Source organism: Hyla sarda, chromosome 4, assembly GCF_029499605.1.
Source record: "Hyla sarda isolate aHylSar1 chromosome 4, aHylSar1.hap1, whole genome shotgun sequence".
NCBI lineage: Eukaryota > Metazoa > Chordata > Amphibia > Anura > Hylidae > Hyla > Hyla sarda.
The window spans coordinates 357220827-357239278 of record NC_079192.1 but is presented as its reverse complement, the minus strand read 5'-3'; the positions used below and the strand labels follow the sequence as shown (position 1 = coordinate 357239278).

At 42.4% G+C, this 18452-nt stretch overlaps 1 protein-coding gene and 1 long non-coding RNA gene across 3 annotated transcripts in view; one reads left to right on the top strand and one right to left on the bottom strand.

Moving 5' to 3' along the window:
- The window catches only part of LOC130267224 (uncharacterized), a 54935-nt gene extending 53552 nt beyond the window's left edge, over window positions 1-1383 (top strand). The window contains exon 4 of the long non-coding RNA XR_008843103.1: window positions 1174-1383. This is a non-coding gene — a long non-coding RNA (uncharacterized LOC130267224). The remainder of the gene's footprint in view (window positions 1-1173) is intronic.
- The window catches only part of PCBD2 (pterin-4 alpha-carbinolamine dehydratase 2), a 569567-nt gene that overhangs the window by 338769 nt on the left and 212346 nt on the right, over window positions 1-18452 (bottom strand). The gene's annotated exons all lie outside the window — the stretch shown is intronic.

Below are 18452 nucleotides of genomic sequence, written 5' to 3'. Positions count from 1 at the left end.
AGTAAAATTGTCACTTTATTATACATAAACCATTTATGAAGGAATTAGAGAGTGAAAAAAAAGTGGAGTCAGAGGTTTAAAGGAGTACTCCGGTGAAAACCTTTTTTCTTTTAAATCAACTGGTGGCAGAAAGTTAAACATATTTGTAAATTACTTCTATTAAAAAAATCTTAATCCTTCCTGTAATTATTAGCTGCTGAATACTACAGAGGAAATTATTTTCTTTTTGGAATGCTCTCTGATGACATCACGAGCACAGTTCTCTCTGCTGACCTTATTATAATAATAATAACGCTTTATTTATTGTTGTCCTTAGTGGGATTTGAACCCAAGTCCCCAGCACTGCAAGGCAGCAGTGCTAACCACTGAGCCACCATGCTGCCCTTAGCATACATCTGCTATGCATCTGCTGTGCATCTGCTATGCATGGTTGCTAAAATGGACAGAGATGTCAGCAGAGAGCACTGTGTTCGTGATGTCATCAGTGTTCCAAAAAGAAAGGAATTTCCTCTGTAGCATTCAGCAGCTAATAAGTACTGGAAGGATTAAGATTTTTTTATGGAAGTAATTTACAAATATGTTTAATGTTCTGCCACAAGTTGATTTAAAAGAAAAAAGGTTTTCACTGGAGTACCCCTTTAAGTTTACCAACCCAAAGCCATGAAGCCCAAGCATTAACGCACACAGGATACGTGGCCACTGTAGAGCTCTATGAATAGGCAAGTACAAGGAGATAGACTCAAATGTTTCCGTTTGCTCACATCTGTAACTATAGGAGAACAGTACATACACAATTTTTTTACATTCCTATTCTGCAATAAAATTAAGAAATACAAAGCATGTATTAATATATATTATATATACATATAATGGCACTATGATAGGTAATTACATTTGGACAGATCTTTCTACAACAATATTTTAACACAATATGAATCTACATTCTATAAAAATACTAAATGTATAGACAGTAACTAGATTTTTATGAAAAACAAATGAAAAATTACATGTGCCTTTTACTGATGAACTGTGGTTCTGCCAGCATTTTTTTCTAAGGAGCAGATGTAACATTTCAGCCAATGTGATTGTTTGTGGAAGCAATAATTCTGATCAAGAACTAAAATGCAGCCAATGCAGGTCCTGTGTTATGTAACTTGTAATCTGTTCTGACAGGTCAAAGTAAGTGGAGATTCCTACTGTGAAGAGAGCAGATGTGAAGGGTCAGCGTCAGACGGAGGCATCAAACCCGTGAAAGTGTAAAACAGTATGCATTAATGTCTAAAATAGCTACTTGATGGATTAGCATATGGCCATTATAGGAATTAATGTCCTTTGAAATATAGATAATGGCTAAATATTATATATGAAATAAATTAACCTTTAAACACGTTAGCATCTTATGCACTTTTTTTTAATTGGTGTTTGCTCTATTCTGGTAATCACCCTAAGACTACAACAGTGACTAATGACTAGACTCAATACTTGTTTTTAAACAAATAAACATTTTATTTATGTATTTTTTTAAATTTTTTTATGTCTTTTATCTTTGTACAATTGAGACGTTCCTACGGGTCAGCCTTTGCAGAAAATAGAGCTGGAAATAGCATCATATGGAAAGCAACTTGGTGCTCCGTATGCCAAAAATACCTAACAGACCTCAAAGATGTCATAGCTGATTACAGAAACCTAACAATCACCCCTAAATTGCTTGAAAGGCAAGAGTGTTCCTTAAAATGGTTCTAAATTGCTGCAAATCAAGATATTTTGGGAACACAGACTGCAGATTAGACTCATTCCCCCCCCCCCCCAAAAAAAAACAAAAAACAAAAAAACTGCAGAGCAGACCAGTCAGATTACTTTAGCAAGAGGGAGACTTCTGGTTGGTGGTGCTGATTACAGACAGGGCAGATGAGCCTCAAGTTCTAATTACATTGTAATCGGATGAAACCAAGACATTCCAGTTCCTATTTAAGAAAGACCACAGTCTTACTGGAAGTTGAATGCACAAAACCTACATAAAGGCTGATGTCCTGACATTATCCAAGGTATAAAAAACTATTATCAGGGAAATTATCAATTTGCCATGAGCCCATATGGAACATTTTATACATTCCCAGTTGATGCTCTGACATTGTCCAAGGAACATGGAAACTATTGCCAGGAAAATGATGGATTTGCTATGAGCCCTTTTACACACTCATTGGGGGACATGTATCATTTCCAGTGTATAATAGAAGTTTTTTACCCCTCTGCCTGTTGTGTAAATTTGGCGCAGCTGCGTTAAATTTATCATTCTTGTGCAGCTACTTTCTTGAATTGCGTTTAAATTTAGAATTCTCCTCAGAGCATAAATTTACACCGCAGCTCTATTTAGTAGGAGCTTTGTCTGCAGCGTATCTGCACCTAAGCAGTAAGTGTGTCCTCGTTATTAGTTTTAGAATTTTTTTTCTTCATTATGTAGAGTTTTAATCTCACAATAATACCACTTTTTGCACCCAATTATAACACATCAATTATACCAATGTCCTTATTCTTCATTTAACATCTTTGACACCCCTGTGCAAATCACCTCAAATGTACATGGTGCACTCTACCTTATGGGCCTTGTTGTGCGCCCCCAGAGCACTTTGCGCCCACATATGTGGTATCTCCGTACTCTGGCTAAATTGTGTCCCAAAAAATGGGGATCTTTTTTCCCATTTACCTCTTGTGAAAATGTAAAGTATGCGGCAACACCTGCATGTCAGTGTAAATAATTTTATTTTTATACACTATCATACTGGTGTAGACTCCAACTGTTCCTTTTCATAATGGGTAAAAGGAGAAAAAGCCCCCCAAAATCTGTAACACAATTTCTCCCGAGTACGGCGATATCCCATATGTGATCCTAAAATGTTGCCTTGAAATACGACAGGGCTCCAAAGTGAGAGCACCATGCGCATTTGAGGCCTAAATTAGGGTTTTGCATAGGGGTGGACATAGGGGTATTCTATGCCAGTGTTTCCCAAACAGGGTGCCTCCAGCTGTTGCAAAACTCCCAACATGCCTGGACAGTCAATGGCTGTCCGGCAATACTGGGAGTTGTTGTTTTGCAACAGCTGGAGGCTCCATTTTGGAAACAGTAGGCACACGGGTTGGGGAAAAGAGTTAGGAAACGAACAATGTTTCCCAACTAGTGTGCCTCCAGCTGTTGCAAAACTATAATTCCCAGCATGGCAAGACATGCTGGAAGTTGTATTTCGGCAATATCTGAAGGGTCAGATGTTGACGAACTACAACTTCCAGCATGCTTGGGCAGTCTGGGCATGCTGGGAGTTGTAGCTTTGCAACAGCTGGAGGTCCACAGTTTGTAGACCACTGTATAATGGTCTCCAATCTGTGGTCTTCCAAATGTTACAGAACTACAACTCCCAGCATGCCTCGACAGAGTGGGCATGCTGAGATTTGTAATTTTGGAACATCTGGAAGAGCACAGATTTGAGACCATTATACAGTGGTCTCCAAACTGTGGCCCTCCAGATGTTGCAAAACTACAACTCCCAGCATGCCCAGAAAGCCAAAGGCTGTCTGGACATGCTGGGAGTTGCAGTTTTGAAACTCCCAGAGGCAGCAGTGAGATCGCTTTACGGCGATCTCACTGCTGCCAATGAAGATGCCGCCCTGCTGCAAACTCACCGCGGGGAAGCACCACCCCCGGGACCGCCTGGAGGACACCGCTCGCACCGGGACTGCTCATGACACCGCATGGCCGGGTAAGTGACGCCGGGGGACGTGTAAGGGACACTTAGCAAAGCGGTGTGTGTCCCGATCCCCGTGATCCGGACTCACACACCGCGCTGCTAAGTATTCTCATAGCGAAACGCTGCTATCAGCGATCGCTGGAGGGGGGGGATGAAACCCCCCATGGTCACATGGTAAGATGGCTGGCTATCAGTGATAGCCACCATCTTACCGGGCGCTGGGGAAAAGTATAACGGAAAGCAGTAAATTGTAAAAATAAAAGAAGAATGATCTACAGTGCTAAGTGGATTACAAAGCTATTTTAATGTGACGGATCTTGTTCAATGATAAGTAAGCTATCAAACATTTCCTAAGTAAATGTATTAAATTGTTGGATCATAAAATAACAATACCAATATACAAGTGATCTAATGAATAACTGAACTGTAAACAAATATTCTATATGCTAATTATTTTAAAAGTGCTTTGGAATAACCAAGGAGTAAAAAGCAATATAAAGCAAACCAAATGAGGAATTGAGATAGGAAAGTAAAAACATTCTGGTGGTTCCTTAGTAGAACTTTCCTTCAGAAATAGAAAGGATTGCTACGTGCAGTTAAAGTTGGCTTATATTTACGGGGAAAAAGACGCACTTGCGTCAAAATTTTTGGTGCAAAGGAAAAGAACGCAGGTAATAAATCCATGTGTACTATAGATGTCACTCTAAGGTACCCTGATTCAGCCACATCTGGAGGACATGCTCTACCAAAACGTGCGCAAAAAAATGCGCAAAAAAAGGGCTTGCACAAAATTTTGCGCAAAAAAATACACACAAAACAGGTGTAAAATCTTTGATACATGTCCCCCATTGAACACATTTATCAGGATACTTTTTTTTTGCAGCATATTGGGGAATATAAAAAAAAATGCAAATTGTTAATAATATTACAAGTGTAACTTTCCAGTTTAACTCCAGTTTGAAAAACATTAGGTATTTCTGTAGACAGAATCTCACTATCATTAGATTGACACCAATTACCTTATCATCACACAAAAAATAATACAGGGCTGCATGGGTAAGCTACACCTTATTTTAATAGTCAAACCATGAGGCTTTTATTATGGTGTAGAAAAAAGTACAATAGAATGTCAAAATAATAATAAGTCAAAACAAAGCTCTGTCAGGCCATAATATAACAAGAAAATGGTATTACAACACATTTGTAAAATGTACTTCACTGGGTATAGAACACAGTTCAGAATAGACCACATAAAAAGATGGCTGCCACCCATCCCAGAACAAAGGATCGCACACATTGGGGCAGTAAGGAGACGACAACTATGCTTCCCAGACTACATTAAAATGCTCTGCAGTACCTTCACGGGTGGCAAACAGTTTCTCATTTAGCATAATAAGGTTATCACGTTCTATTACCATTGCAGACAAAGACACCAGCTTTCACTGGGAGACTAAAACGAGTTGCCATAAGAACAAATTGTGACAAGCAGAAGTTTGCAGGAAACTGTTCATCTAGGAATGCTCGGACCTGACACCCATAATTTGGTGGTGCACCATCTTGTCCGAGTATTCCTAGATGAACAGTTTCCTGGAAAGTGGATTGGTCGTCGTGGGCCAGTTGAATGGCCCCCAAGGTCTCCCGATCTGACCCCCTTAGACTTTTATCTTTGGGGTCATCTGAAGGCAATTGTCTATGCTGTGAAGATACGAGATGTGCAGCACCTGAAACTACGGATACTGGAAGCCTGTGCTGACATTTCTCCTGCAGTGTTGCCATCAGAGTGTGAAGAGTGGGAGAAGAGGATTGCATTGACAATCCAACACAATGGGCAGCACATTGAACACATTTTATAAGTGGTCAGAAACTTGTAAATAACTCATGAAATAATAAAGTTACATTAATACCAAGCACATCATTGTTTTTCTTGTGAAATTCATAATAAGTTTGATGTGTCACATGACCCTCTTCCTATTGTAAAAACAAAAGTTGGATTCAAAATGGCCGACATAAAAATGGCCACCATGGTCGCCACCCATCTTCAAAAGTTTCCCCCCTCACATATACTAATGTGCGCCAAACAGGAAGTTAATATCACCAACCATTCCCATTTATTAAGGTGTATCCATATAAATGGCCCACCCTGTACAATGGTCGCACCACTGTGGGAGCTAGAGAGATGCATGGATATCACCCACCCAATCTTCCAAAAACTTAACCCATGTATTAGATTTAGTGCTGGTTAACCAACGTAACCATAGGTGTCCAATGGAGTCTCAGTGGAGAAATAAAATGTATTCAAAAAAGTAATTAACCCCTAAAGGACCAAGCCCATTTTTGTCCTTAAAAGGGGTAATCCGGTGGAAAAGATTTAATTTTTTGTTTTTTAAATCATCTGGTGCCAGAAACTTAAATTAAAGATTTTCACTTCTGTTAAAAAATCTTTATCCTTCCAGTACTTATCAGCCGCTGTGTGCTCCACAGGAAGTTATTTTCATTTAGAATTTCTTTTCTGTCTGACTACAGTGCTCTCTGCTGACACCTCTGTCCATGTCAGGAACTGTCTAGAGCAGGATAGGTTTGCTATGGGGATTTGCTCCTGCTCTTGACAGTTCCTGACATGGACAGAGGTGTCAGCAGAGAGCACTGTGGTCAGACAGAAAAAAAAAAAAAAAAGAACTTTCTCTGTAGTATACAGCAGTTGATAAGTACTGGAAGAATTAAGATTTTTATATAGAATTAATTTACAAATCTGTTTAACTTTCTGGCACCAGTTGATTTAAAAAAAAAAAAAAAAAAACATTATTTTCCACCGGAGTAGCCCTATAAGGATCTGGCCAATTTTAGTTTTTTGCACTTGTACCTCCTCCCCTTCTAAAAATCCTAACACATTCAATGTTGCATCTACAGACTCATATGCATTACAGACTCATATGCATTATAGTATATACAGACCTATATGGAGTTTTTCCTTTATTGTGCATTTTTTAAATAATTTTTGGCAGCTTCCTTTGCACTTTTCTTTACAAATGAAACCTTATTTTTATTCTGTAGGTCCTTAGAATTAAAATAATACTCATCATAGGTTTGATTTTGTTTTACTTCTGTTAAACGTACTAATTATCACACAAAAAATTGTAATTTGTTTAACTCCTTGGGGATGAAGGGCGTATCCATACGCCCTCCGTATTTCCGATCACTGCCGCTCGCCGGGCGGTGATTGGACCGGGATGTCTGCTGATATCTATCAGCAGGCATCCCGTGGCAATGCCTAGGGGGGTCCTGAGACCCCCCCATATCGGCAATCGCAGCAAATCGCAGGTCAATTCAGACCTGCGATTGGCCGCGATCCGGGCAAATCGGGTCACTGGTGACCCGATCGCCCGGAAAATAAGACTGATCGGAGCTGTCAGAGACAGCTCCGACCAGCCTAAAGCATAGGAGCGAGGTGGCAATGTTGCCATCCCCTCCAATCCCCTGCCATTTGTCGGTCAGGCTGACCACCAATGGCAGGAGGGGGGCGGGGGGGTTAGAGTTAATTTCCCCCCCCGCTCTGGCCACCGATCGAAGTCGGTACAGAGCGGGGGGAACACTGGCGGCGAGGGGGGGGGGGGACATGGCCCGTTTTACCCGGACCGGCATCGGTGGCATCGGCGGCAGCAGGAACAAGCGGCGCGAGCAGGAGGAGCGGCGGCTGGAAAGTGCGGCTTAGAAGGCTGCAGTGAAGATCGCGATAAGTGATCTTCACAGTGGCCTTCTAAAAGCTGCAAAACTACAACTCCCAGCATGCCCAGACAGCCAAAGGCTGTCTGGGCATGCTGGGAGTTGCAGTTTTGCAACATCTGGAGGGTCACAGTTTGGAGACCACTGCGTAGTAGTCTCTAAACTGTGGTCCTCCAGATGTTGCAAAACTACAACTCCCAGCATGCACTGACTGTCTGGGCATGCTGGGAGTTGTAGTTTTGCAACATCTGAAGTGGCACAGTTTGGAGACCACTATATGGTGGTCTCCAAACTGTAGCCCTCCAGATGTTGCAAAACTACAACTCCCAGCATGCCCAGATAGTCAGGGATGCTGGGCGTGTAGTTCTGCAATATCTGGCCCTTCAGATGTTGCAGAACTACAACTCTCAGCATGCCTGGACAGTCTGGGCATGCTTGGAGTTGTAGTTTTGCAACATCTGGAGGGCTACAGTTTGGAGGCCACTGTTCTTCCCCAGTTGTTGCATAACTACAACTCCTAGCATGCCCAGACTGTCCAGGCATGCTGGGAGTTGTAGTTCTGCAACATCTGAAGGGCCAGATATTGCAGAACTACACGCCCAACATCCTTGTCTGATTGTCTGGCCGTGCTGGGAATTGTAGTTTTGCAACAGCTGTAGGCACACTGGTTGGGAAACACTGAGCTAGAGTCTGTTTCCTAACTTAGTGATTCCAACCCGTGTGCCTCCAGCTGTTGCAAAACTACAACTCCCAGAGTGCACTGACAGACCAAACATGCTGGGAGTTGTAGTCTTGCAACAGCTGGAGGAACATGGGTTGGAATCACTGAGCTAGAGTCTGTTTTCTAACTCAGTGGTTCCCCACCAGTGTGTCTACAGCTGCTGTAAAACTACAACTCCCAGCATGTACGGTCTGTCAGTGCATTCTGGGAGTTGTCATTTTGTCACAGCTGAAGGTTTGGGGCGCCCCCCCCCCCCCCCCCATGTGAATGTACATTCACACGGGCGGGTTTACAGTGGGTTTCCTTCAAGGAAACTTACTGTGAACCCCTGCCTGTGTGAATGTACGCTAAAAACACTACACTACACTAACAAATAATAAAAAGTAAAACACCACACATACACCCCCTTACACGTCGCCCCCCCCCCCCCCCCCAATAAAAATGAAAAACGTCTCATACAGCAGTGTTTCCTAAACGGCGCCTCCAGCTGTGGCAAAACCACAACTCCCAGTGTTGCCGGACAGCCATAGAGTGTCCTGGCAGGTTGGGAGTCTTGCAACAGCTGGAGGCACCCTGTGGGAGACACTGCTGAAGGGTTTTGGTGTAGACAAGCCCCATCCTTGTAACCGGGTCCACCCCTACTGCAAATTCCTTATTCAGACCTCAAATGCGCATGGCGCTCTCTCACTTCAGAGCCCTGTCGTATTTCAAGGCAACAGTTTAGGGCCACATATGGGGTATCTCCGTACTCGGGAGAAATTGCGTTACAAAGTTTGGGGGGATTTTTCTCCCATTACCCTTTGTAGAAATGGTACATTTGGGGAAAAAACCTGCACTTTAGTGAAAATGTTTTTTTTTTCATTTACACATCCGAATATAATGAAAAGTCGTCTAACACCTGTGGGGTGTTAAGGCTCACTGGACCCCTTGTTACGTGCCTTGAGGGGTGTAGTTTCCAAAATAGTATGCCATGTGTTTCTTTTTTTTTGCTGTTCTGGCACCATAGGGGCTTCCTAAATGCGACATGCCCCCAAAAACCATTTCAGCAAAACTCACTCTCCAAAATCCCATTGTCGCTCCTTCCCTTCTGAGCCCTCTACTGCGCCTGCCGAACACTTGACATACACATATGAGGTATTTCCATACTCGAGAGAAATTGGGTTACAAATTTTGGGGGGCTTTTTCTCCTTTTACCCCTTGTAAAATTTCAAAAAGTGGGTCTACAAGAACATGCATGTGTAATAAATTAAGATTTTGAATTTTCTCCTTCACTTTGCTGCTATTCCTGGGAAACACCTAAAGGGTTAACACACTTACTGAATGTCATTTTGAATACTTTGAGGGGTGCAGTTTTATAATGGGGTAATTTATGGGGTATTTCTAATATGAAGGCCCTTCAAATCCACTTCAAAACTGAACTGGCCCCTAAAAAATTCCGATTTTGAAAATTGGAAAATTGCTTCTGAACTTTTAAGCCCTCTGATGTTTTCCAAAAGTAAAAACATGTCAACTTTATGATGCAAACATAAAGTAGACATATTGTATATGTGAATCAAAATATTATTTATTTAGAATGTTTATTTTCCTTACAAGCAGAGAGCTTCAAAGTTAGACAAATGCAAAATTTTCAATTTTTTCATCAAATTTTGGAATTTTTCACCAAGAAACGGTGCAAGTATCGACAAAAATTTACCACTAACATAAAGTAGAATATGTCACGAAAAAACAATCTCGGAATCCGAATGAAAAGTAAAAGCATCCCAGAGTTATTAATGCTTAAAGTGACAGTGGTCAGAATTGCAAAAAATGCTCCCGTCCTTAGGGTTATAATGGGCTCAGTCCCCAAGGAGTTAAAATTGTCTTCTTGTGACTCGTATAACTTTTTTATTTTTCCGTATACTGGGATGTGTGAGGGCAATTTTTGTGCCGTGAGCTCTAGTTTTTATCAATATCAGATTCTACTTGATGGGACTTTTTTCATTTTTAAGGGTATACAAAGTGACCAAAAATATACAATTTTGGACTTTGGTATTTTTTTTTATGTATATGCCATTGACGTGTGGTTAAATTAACATTATATTTTTATAGATTGGACATTTACACACACGGCGATACCACATATGTTTATTTTTGTTTACATTTTTTTTATGGGAAAAGGGGGTGATTTAACCTGTTAAGGAGCCAGGGCGTACCTGTACGCCCTGAGTCCACTCCCGATCTATAACGCGAGGCCACGTCATGGCCCTGCATCATAGCAGGCCGAGCCCGGTCGTTGTGACTAATAGCGCGCGGCATTGATCGCGCTGCTGCGCGCTATTAACCCAGAGTTGAACACTGCGTCTAAAATGAAAGTGAAACCATGCCGGTTAGCTCAGGGAGCTGTTCGGGATAGCCGTGGCGAAATCGCGGCATCCCGAACAGCTTACAGGACAGGTGGAGGGTCCCTACCTGCCTCCTCGCTGTCCGATCGCCGAATGACTGCTCAGTGCCTGAGATCCAGGCATGAGCAGTCAAGCGGCAGAATCATCGATCACTGGTTTCCTATGAGAAACCAGTGATCAATGATGAAGATGAGTGTGTGCAGTGTTATAGGTCCGTATGGGAGCTATAACACTGCAAAAAAAAAGTGAAAAAAAAGTGAATAAAGATTTTTTAACCCCTCCCCTATTAAAATGTTTAATCACCCCCCCTTTTCCCATAAAAAAAACTGTGTAAATAAAAATAAACATATGTGGTATCGCCGTGTGCGGAAATGTCCGAATTATAAAAATATATAATTAATTAAACCGCACGGTCAATGGCGTGCGCGCAAAAAAATTCCAAAGTCCAAAATAGTGCATTTTTGGTCACTTTTTAGATCATGAAAAAATGAATAAAAAGCGATCAATAAGTCCTATCAATGCAAAAATGGTACCGCTAAAAACTTCAGATCACAGAGCAAAAAATGTGTCTTCATACCTCCCCATACGCGGAAAAATAAAAAAGTTATAGGGGTCAGAAGATGACAATTTTAAACGTATACATTTTCCTTCATGTTGTTTTGATTTTTTTTGAAGTACGACAAAATCAAACCTACATAAGTAGGGTATCATTTTAACCGTATGGACCTACAGAATAAAAATAAGGTGTAATTTTTACCGAAAAATGTACTGTGCAGAAATGGAAGCCCCCAAAAATTACAAAATGGTGTTTTTTTTTTTTCAATTTTGTCTCACATTGATTTTTTTTCCGTTTCGCTGTAGATTTTTGGGTAAAATGACTGACGTCATTACAAAGTAGAATTGGTGGCGCAAAAAATAAGCCATCATATGGATTTTTAGGTGAAAGATTGAAAGAGTTATGATTTTTTTTTAAAGGTAAGGAGGAAAAAACTAAAATGCAAAAACAGAAAAACCCTGGGTCCTTAAAAGATTAAACTTTTATTATGGAAGGGGTTAATTCACATTTATTAAAGGGGTACTCTGGCCCTAAGACATGTTATCCCCTTTCCAAAGGATAGGGGATAAGATGCCTGATCACAGGGGTCCCGCCGCTGGGGACCCCCGCAATCTTTCATGCAGCACCCGCTATCATGAATCACGATCACGGGGCCGTAGTATTGTGATTCCACGGCTCCCCCCCGTGTGACATCAGGCTCCTCCCCCTCAATGCAAGCCTATGGGAGGGGGTGTGGCGGCTGTCACGCCCGCTCCCATAGGCTTGAATTGAGGGGGCAGAGTGTGAAGTCACGATACTCTGGCCTCGTGATTGTGATTCATCAGACCCAGAGCGATGGAGGCTGCATGAAAGATTGCGGGGGTCCCCAGTGGCGGAAGCCCAACGATCAGGCATCTTATCCCCTAACCTTTGGATAGGGGATAAGATCTCTTAGGGTCAGAGTACCCCTTTAACTTTTTTTTATTACACGATTTTTTTAGTCCTCATAGGGGACTATTACATGCAAAACTTGGATTGCATACACTGTTATGCCATAGCATAGCACTGATCAGTGTTATCGGTGCTCCATTGCTCAAGCCTGCCATGGTTGGCTGGAACATCAGATCACCGATCGGATGGCAAGGAGGGAGGTAGGGACCCTCTCGCTGTCCTCTCAGCTAAATTGGGACACCATGGTTTTACCAGGATGGCCCCAATCAGCTCCACTGAGATTCCGGGACTGTTTTACTTTAATTTTAGATGCTGCGATCATCTAAGGGGTTATGCAGGGCATCACCAGGATCGATGATGTCCAGCATTAGACACAGGTCCTGGCAGTTATTATTAGTTATTATTAGTGGCTGTCCGGAAATGCTGGGAGTTGTTGTTTTGCACCAGCTGGAGGCTCCGTTTTGTAAACACTGCCATACAATATGTTTTTCATTTTTATTGGGGTGGGGACAGTGTAAGGGGGTGTATATGTTGTGTTTTACCTTTTATTATGTGTTCGTGTAGTGTTTTTAGGGTACATTCGCACTGGTGTGTTACGGTGAGTTTCCCGCTAGGAGTTTGCGCTGTCGATAAAAATTTGCCGCAGCCCTAACTTTAAGCAGGAAACTTACTGTAAACCTGCCCGTGTGAATGTACCCTGTACGTTCACATGGGGGGGGCAAACCTCCAGCTGTTTCAAAACTACAACTCCCAGCATGTACTGACAGACCGTGCATGCTGGGAGTTTTGCAACAGCTCGAGGCACACCAGTTGGAAAACCTTCAGATTGGTTGGAAAATACTGAGTTAGGTAACAGAACCTATCTGAAGGTTTTCCAACCAGTGTGCCTCCAGCTGTTGCAAAACTACAACGCCCAGCATGTACTGATCACAGAAGGGCATGCTGGGAGATGTAGTTATGCAACAGCTGGAGGTACGCAACTACAACTCCCAGCATGCCGAGACAGCTGTTTGCTGTTTGGGCATGCTGGGATTTGCAGTTTTGCAACATCTGGAGGGCTACAGTTATAGAGACCACTGCACAGTGATCTCCAAACTGTGGCCCTCCAGATGTTGCAAAACTACAGATCCCAGCATGCCCAGACAGCAAACAGCTGTTTGGGCATGCTAGGAGTTGTAGTTTTGCAAGATCTGGAGGGATACAGTTTAGAGACCACTCTATAGTGGTCTCAAACTGTAGCCCTCCAGCTGTTGCAAAACTACATATTCCAGCATGCCCATACAGCTGTCTGGGCATGCTGGGAGTTGTAGTTTTGCAACATCTGGAGGGCTATAGTTTAGAGACCACTGTATAGTGGTCTCAAACTGTACCCTCCAGCTGTTGCTAGGCAACTCACCGGCTTCCGTAGGATCCAGCCGCACGGCATGCAGCCCGCCGATCTCAGGCGCCCGCTGCCTCCGGATGGGTAAGTGGATCTTCTGCCATCGGTCCTCTTCGGTTTCCCCATTCTGCCCCGCCTATTGTGGGTGGGCAGGACGGGAAAAACGAAAGTTAACCCCCCCCCCCCCCGCCCCTGTTCTGCTATTGGTTGTCACTTCTGGTGACCAATAGCAGGTATAGGAGGGGTGGCACCCCTGCCACCTCACTCCTATCCCTTCAGGGGGATCGTAGGTGTCTTAGACAGCCACGATCCCCCTTATATTCCGGGTCACCATAGAACCGTATAGGTGCAAATCGCAGGTGTGAATTCACCTGCGATTTGCTCCGATTGTCGACATGGGGGGTCTGATGACCCCCCTGGGCGTTTTCACGGGATGCCTGCTGAAGGATTTCAGCAGGCATCCCGGTTCGATCCCCGCCTGGCCTGCGGCGGGGACCGGAATTCTCCATGCCATACGCGTACGTGATGGGTCCTTAAGTACCAGGGTGTCATGACGTACGCGTACCTCAAGGGTCCTCAAGGGGTTAAAACTCCCATCACTAGGGGACCCCATACCTCCTGGGACACTGATGAGTCCCACAGCAGCATGAGCGTGTCCATGAGCATGGCGACTGACTAAGCTGACGGAGGAACACAGCCTGCAGCAACACTGCTATAACACAGAGTTTTACCAAACATGTGCCTCCAGCTGTCACAAAACATTCAAAGGATGTCTGGGCATACTGAGAGTTGTAGGCACACAGCTAAAGGCAACACTGCTGTAAAAAGAGTTATCTAAACACTTTACCTCCAACTACTCTAAAATTACAAGTCCCAGCATTACAGGACTGCCTTAACCCCTTAAGGACGCAGGGTTTTTCCGTTTTTGCATTTTCATTTTCTCCTCATCACCTTGTAAAAACCATAACGCTTTAAATTTTGCACCTAAAATTCCATATGATGACTTATTTTTTGTGCCACCAATTCTACAGGGTGGGCCATTTATATGGATAAACCTTAATAAAATGGGAATGGTTGGTGATATTAACTCCCTGTTTGTGGCACATTAGTATATGTGAGGGGGGGGGAACTTTTCAAGATGGGTGGTGACTATGGCAGCTATTTTGAAGTCGGCCATTTTGAATCCAACTTTTATTTTTTTCAATAGGAAGAGGGTCATGTGACACATCAAACTTATTGGGAATTTCACAAGAAAAACAATGATGTGCTTGGTTTTAAAGGGTAACTCTCATTAAAAAATGTTTTGCTATTGCACTCCTTATGGTAAATAAAACCTATTTCTAAAACACTTTGTTTAAAAAAAATTAGTTTCTATTTTATTTGTGCTTAAAACAGCTCAAGAGCACATTTTCCCCCATCTTATACACCAACTTTGGACCGAGGTCCAAACACAGGAAGTGCAGCCTGGAGTGCTGTGGGGTGTGTGTCCAGCCTCATCCAATCTTAACTCCTCTCACACACTTAACTGCCATATGCTGATGATTGGACCCCCCCCCCCCTCAGCACTCCAGGCTGCACTTCCTGTGTTTGGGCTTCAGTCCAAAGTCTGTGTATGAGATGGGGGGGGGGGGAATGTGCTCTTGAGCACAAATAAAACATAGAAAACTAAATTTTTTTTAAATAGAGTATATTAGAAATATTTTTTATTTACCATAAGGAGTGCAATAGCAAAAATGTGTTTTAATGAGAGTGACCATTTAACGTAACTTTATTCTTTCATGAGTTATTTACAAGTTTCTGACCACTTATAAAATGTGTTCAATGTGCTGCCCATTGTGTTGGATTGTCAATGCAACCCTCTTCTCCCACTCTTCACACACTGATAGCAACACCGCAGGAGAAATGCTAGCACAGGATTCCAGTATCCATAGTTTCAGGTGCTGCAGAATGGGCAAAACAAAAATTGGAACAGGACCCTCAGTTTACGCAGAAGATGAGTCAAACTTTTATGTGAATGGTGAAGCTAACAAACAAAACCACCGCTATTGGTCTGACACTATACCACATTGGATAGACCCCTCCAAGACTGTTGAAACACAAAAATTGTTGATATGGTGTGGTATATGGGGTATAAAGATAGTGGGCCACTCTCATAAATGGAAACCTCAAGGCCACTGGATATGCAAAATTGCTACATGATGATGTGTTTCCCTCTTTATGCACTGACGCTGGCACATTCCCTGAGTTTTTCCAGCAAGATGGTGCACCACCACATTATGGGTGTCAGGTCTGAGCATTCCTAGATGAACCGTTTCCTGGAAAGTGGATTGGTCGTCGTGGGCCAGTTGAATGGCCCCCAATGTCTCCCAATCTGACCCCCTTAGACTTTTATCTTTGGGGTCATCTCAAGGTAATTGTCTATGCTGTGAAGATACGAGATGTGCAGCACCTAAAACTACAGATACTGGAAGCCTGTGCTAGCATTTCTCCTGCGGTGTTGCTATCAGTGTGTGAAGAGTGGGAGAAAAGGGTTTCATTGACAATCCGACACAATGGGCAGCACATTGAACACATTTTATAAGTGGTCAGAAACTTGGTGGTCACCACCCATATTGAAAAGGTCCCGCCCTCACATATACTAATGTGCCACAAACAGGAAGTTAATATCACCCACCATTTCCATTTTATTATGGTGTATCCATATAAATGGCCCACCCTATACTTTGCAGTGACATTAGTCATTTTACCAAAATATCCATGTCGAAACGGAAAAAAAATTAATTGTGCGACAAAATTGAAGAAAAAATGCCATTTTGTAGCTTTTGGGTGCTTCCGTTTCTACGCAGTGCATTTTTTGGGTAAAAATTACACCTTCTCTTTATTCTGTAGGTCCATACGGTTAAAATGATACCCTACTTATATAGGTTTGATTTTGTCGTAAATCAAACTACATGCAGGAAAATTTATACGTTAAAATTGTCATCTCCTGACCACTATAACTTTTTTATTTTTCAGCGTACGGGCCAGTATGAGGGCAATTTTTTTGCGCCGTGATCTTTAGTTTTCATCGGTGCTTTTTATTCATTTCTTCATGATATAAAAAGTGACCAAAAATATGCTATTTTGGACTTTTGAATTTTTTTTGCGCGTACGCTATTGACCGTGCAGTTTAATTAACGATATATTTTTATGATTCGGACATTTTCGCTTACGGCGATACCATATATGTTTATTTTTATTTACATTATTTTTTTAAATGGGAAAAGGGGGGTGATTCAAACCTTTATTATGGAAGGGGTTAAATGACCTTTATTAACTTTTTTTTTTGCAGTGTTATAGCTCCCATAGGGAGCTATAACACTGCACACACTGATCCCTGCAAATCCATAGCTTTGCATTGATCAGTGTTATAGGAGGTCGATTGCTTAAGCTTGGATCTCAGGCTTGGAGCAATCAATCGTCGACCAGGCGTGACGGAGGCAGGTAAGGGGTCCTCCGCTTGTGTCCTAGCTGATCGGGACATCACGATTTTATCGCGATGGTCCCGATCAGCCTGACTGAGCTGTCGGGAAGCTTTCACTTTCATTTTAGACGCGTCGATCAACTTTTCGTCTAAAGGGTTCTCAGCGCAACCTCTTGTTATTATACCAGAAGCAGGGCGTACAGGTACGCCCTGCGTCCTTAAGAGGTTAAGGATGACACACATGAATGACATAAGAAGATGTAAGTTACATAGTAACAGTTTGTAAGGTTGAAAAAAGACAAGAGTCCATCGAGTTCAACCTAAAACCCTACAGTGTTGATCCAGGGGAAGGCACAAACCACTCCATGAGGCTAATGCCAATTGCCTCATGGAAAAATTCCTTCCTGACCCCACCATGGCGATCAGAATAAATCCCTGGATCAACGTTCTATCAACATAAATCTACTATCCATAACTTCTTATATTATCACTCTAGAAAAACATCCAGGCATTCTTGAACCTGTTTATTGAGTCAGACATGACAACATCATGTGGCAGAGAGTTCAACAGTCTCACTGCTTTCATATTGAAGAATCTCTTGTCTGTGATGATGGTGAAACCTTCTTTCCTCTTGACGTAGAGGATGCCCCCTTGTCATGGTTATCGGCCTAGGTATAAAAAGATCAATAGAAAGATCTCTATACTGTCCATTCATATATTTATACATTGTTATCACATCGCCCCTAAGACGACTTTTCTCTAAACTAAATAACCCCACGCTTGTCTTGGGACTGTAATGCTCCCATACCATCAATAATCCTTGTCGCCCTCTTTTGCACCCTCTCCAGTTCAGCCATGTCTTTCTTATATACAGGTGCCCAGAATTGGATACAATACTCCATATGTGGTCTGACTAGTGATTTATACAGAGGAAAAACTATGTCCTTATCATATGCCTCTATGCCTCTCATGACTTTGTTAGCCTTGGCAGCAGCTGCCTGGCACTGATCACTAAAGTAGGAGTTTACTATCCACCAGTACCCTGTGGTCTTTTTTGGTAGAAGTTTTACCTAATGTCTTATTATTTAGCACATAATTGTACATTTTGGTTTTATGGCCCAAGTGCATAACCTTACATTTCTCCACAATAAACTTAATTTGCCATGTCTGTGCCCAAGCCTCCAGCTTCCCCAGATCACTCTGTAATATTAGGTTATCCTCCTCTGTGGTGATCATCCTACCCAGTTTGGTGTCATCTGAAAATATAGAAATTCTACTTTGTAATACCTCTACAAGGTCATCAATAAACATATTGAAAAGAAGTGGACCCAGTACTGACCCCTGTGGTAATCCACTAGTAACAGTCACCCAACCAGAGTAAGTTCCATTGATCTCCATGCCTCATCACTGAGCCAGTTGCTAACTCATTTACATATATCCTCCCCTAGTCCCAGCATCCTCATTTTATGTATTAAACTTTGTGTGTGGCACAGTATTAAACACCTTAGAAAAGTCCAGATATATAACATCCACAGCTTCACCCCAGTCCAATCTATAACT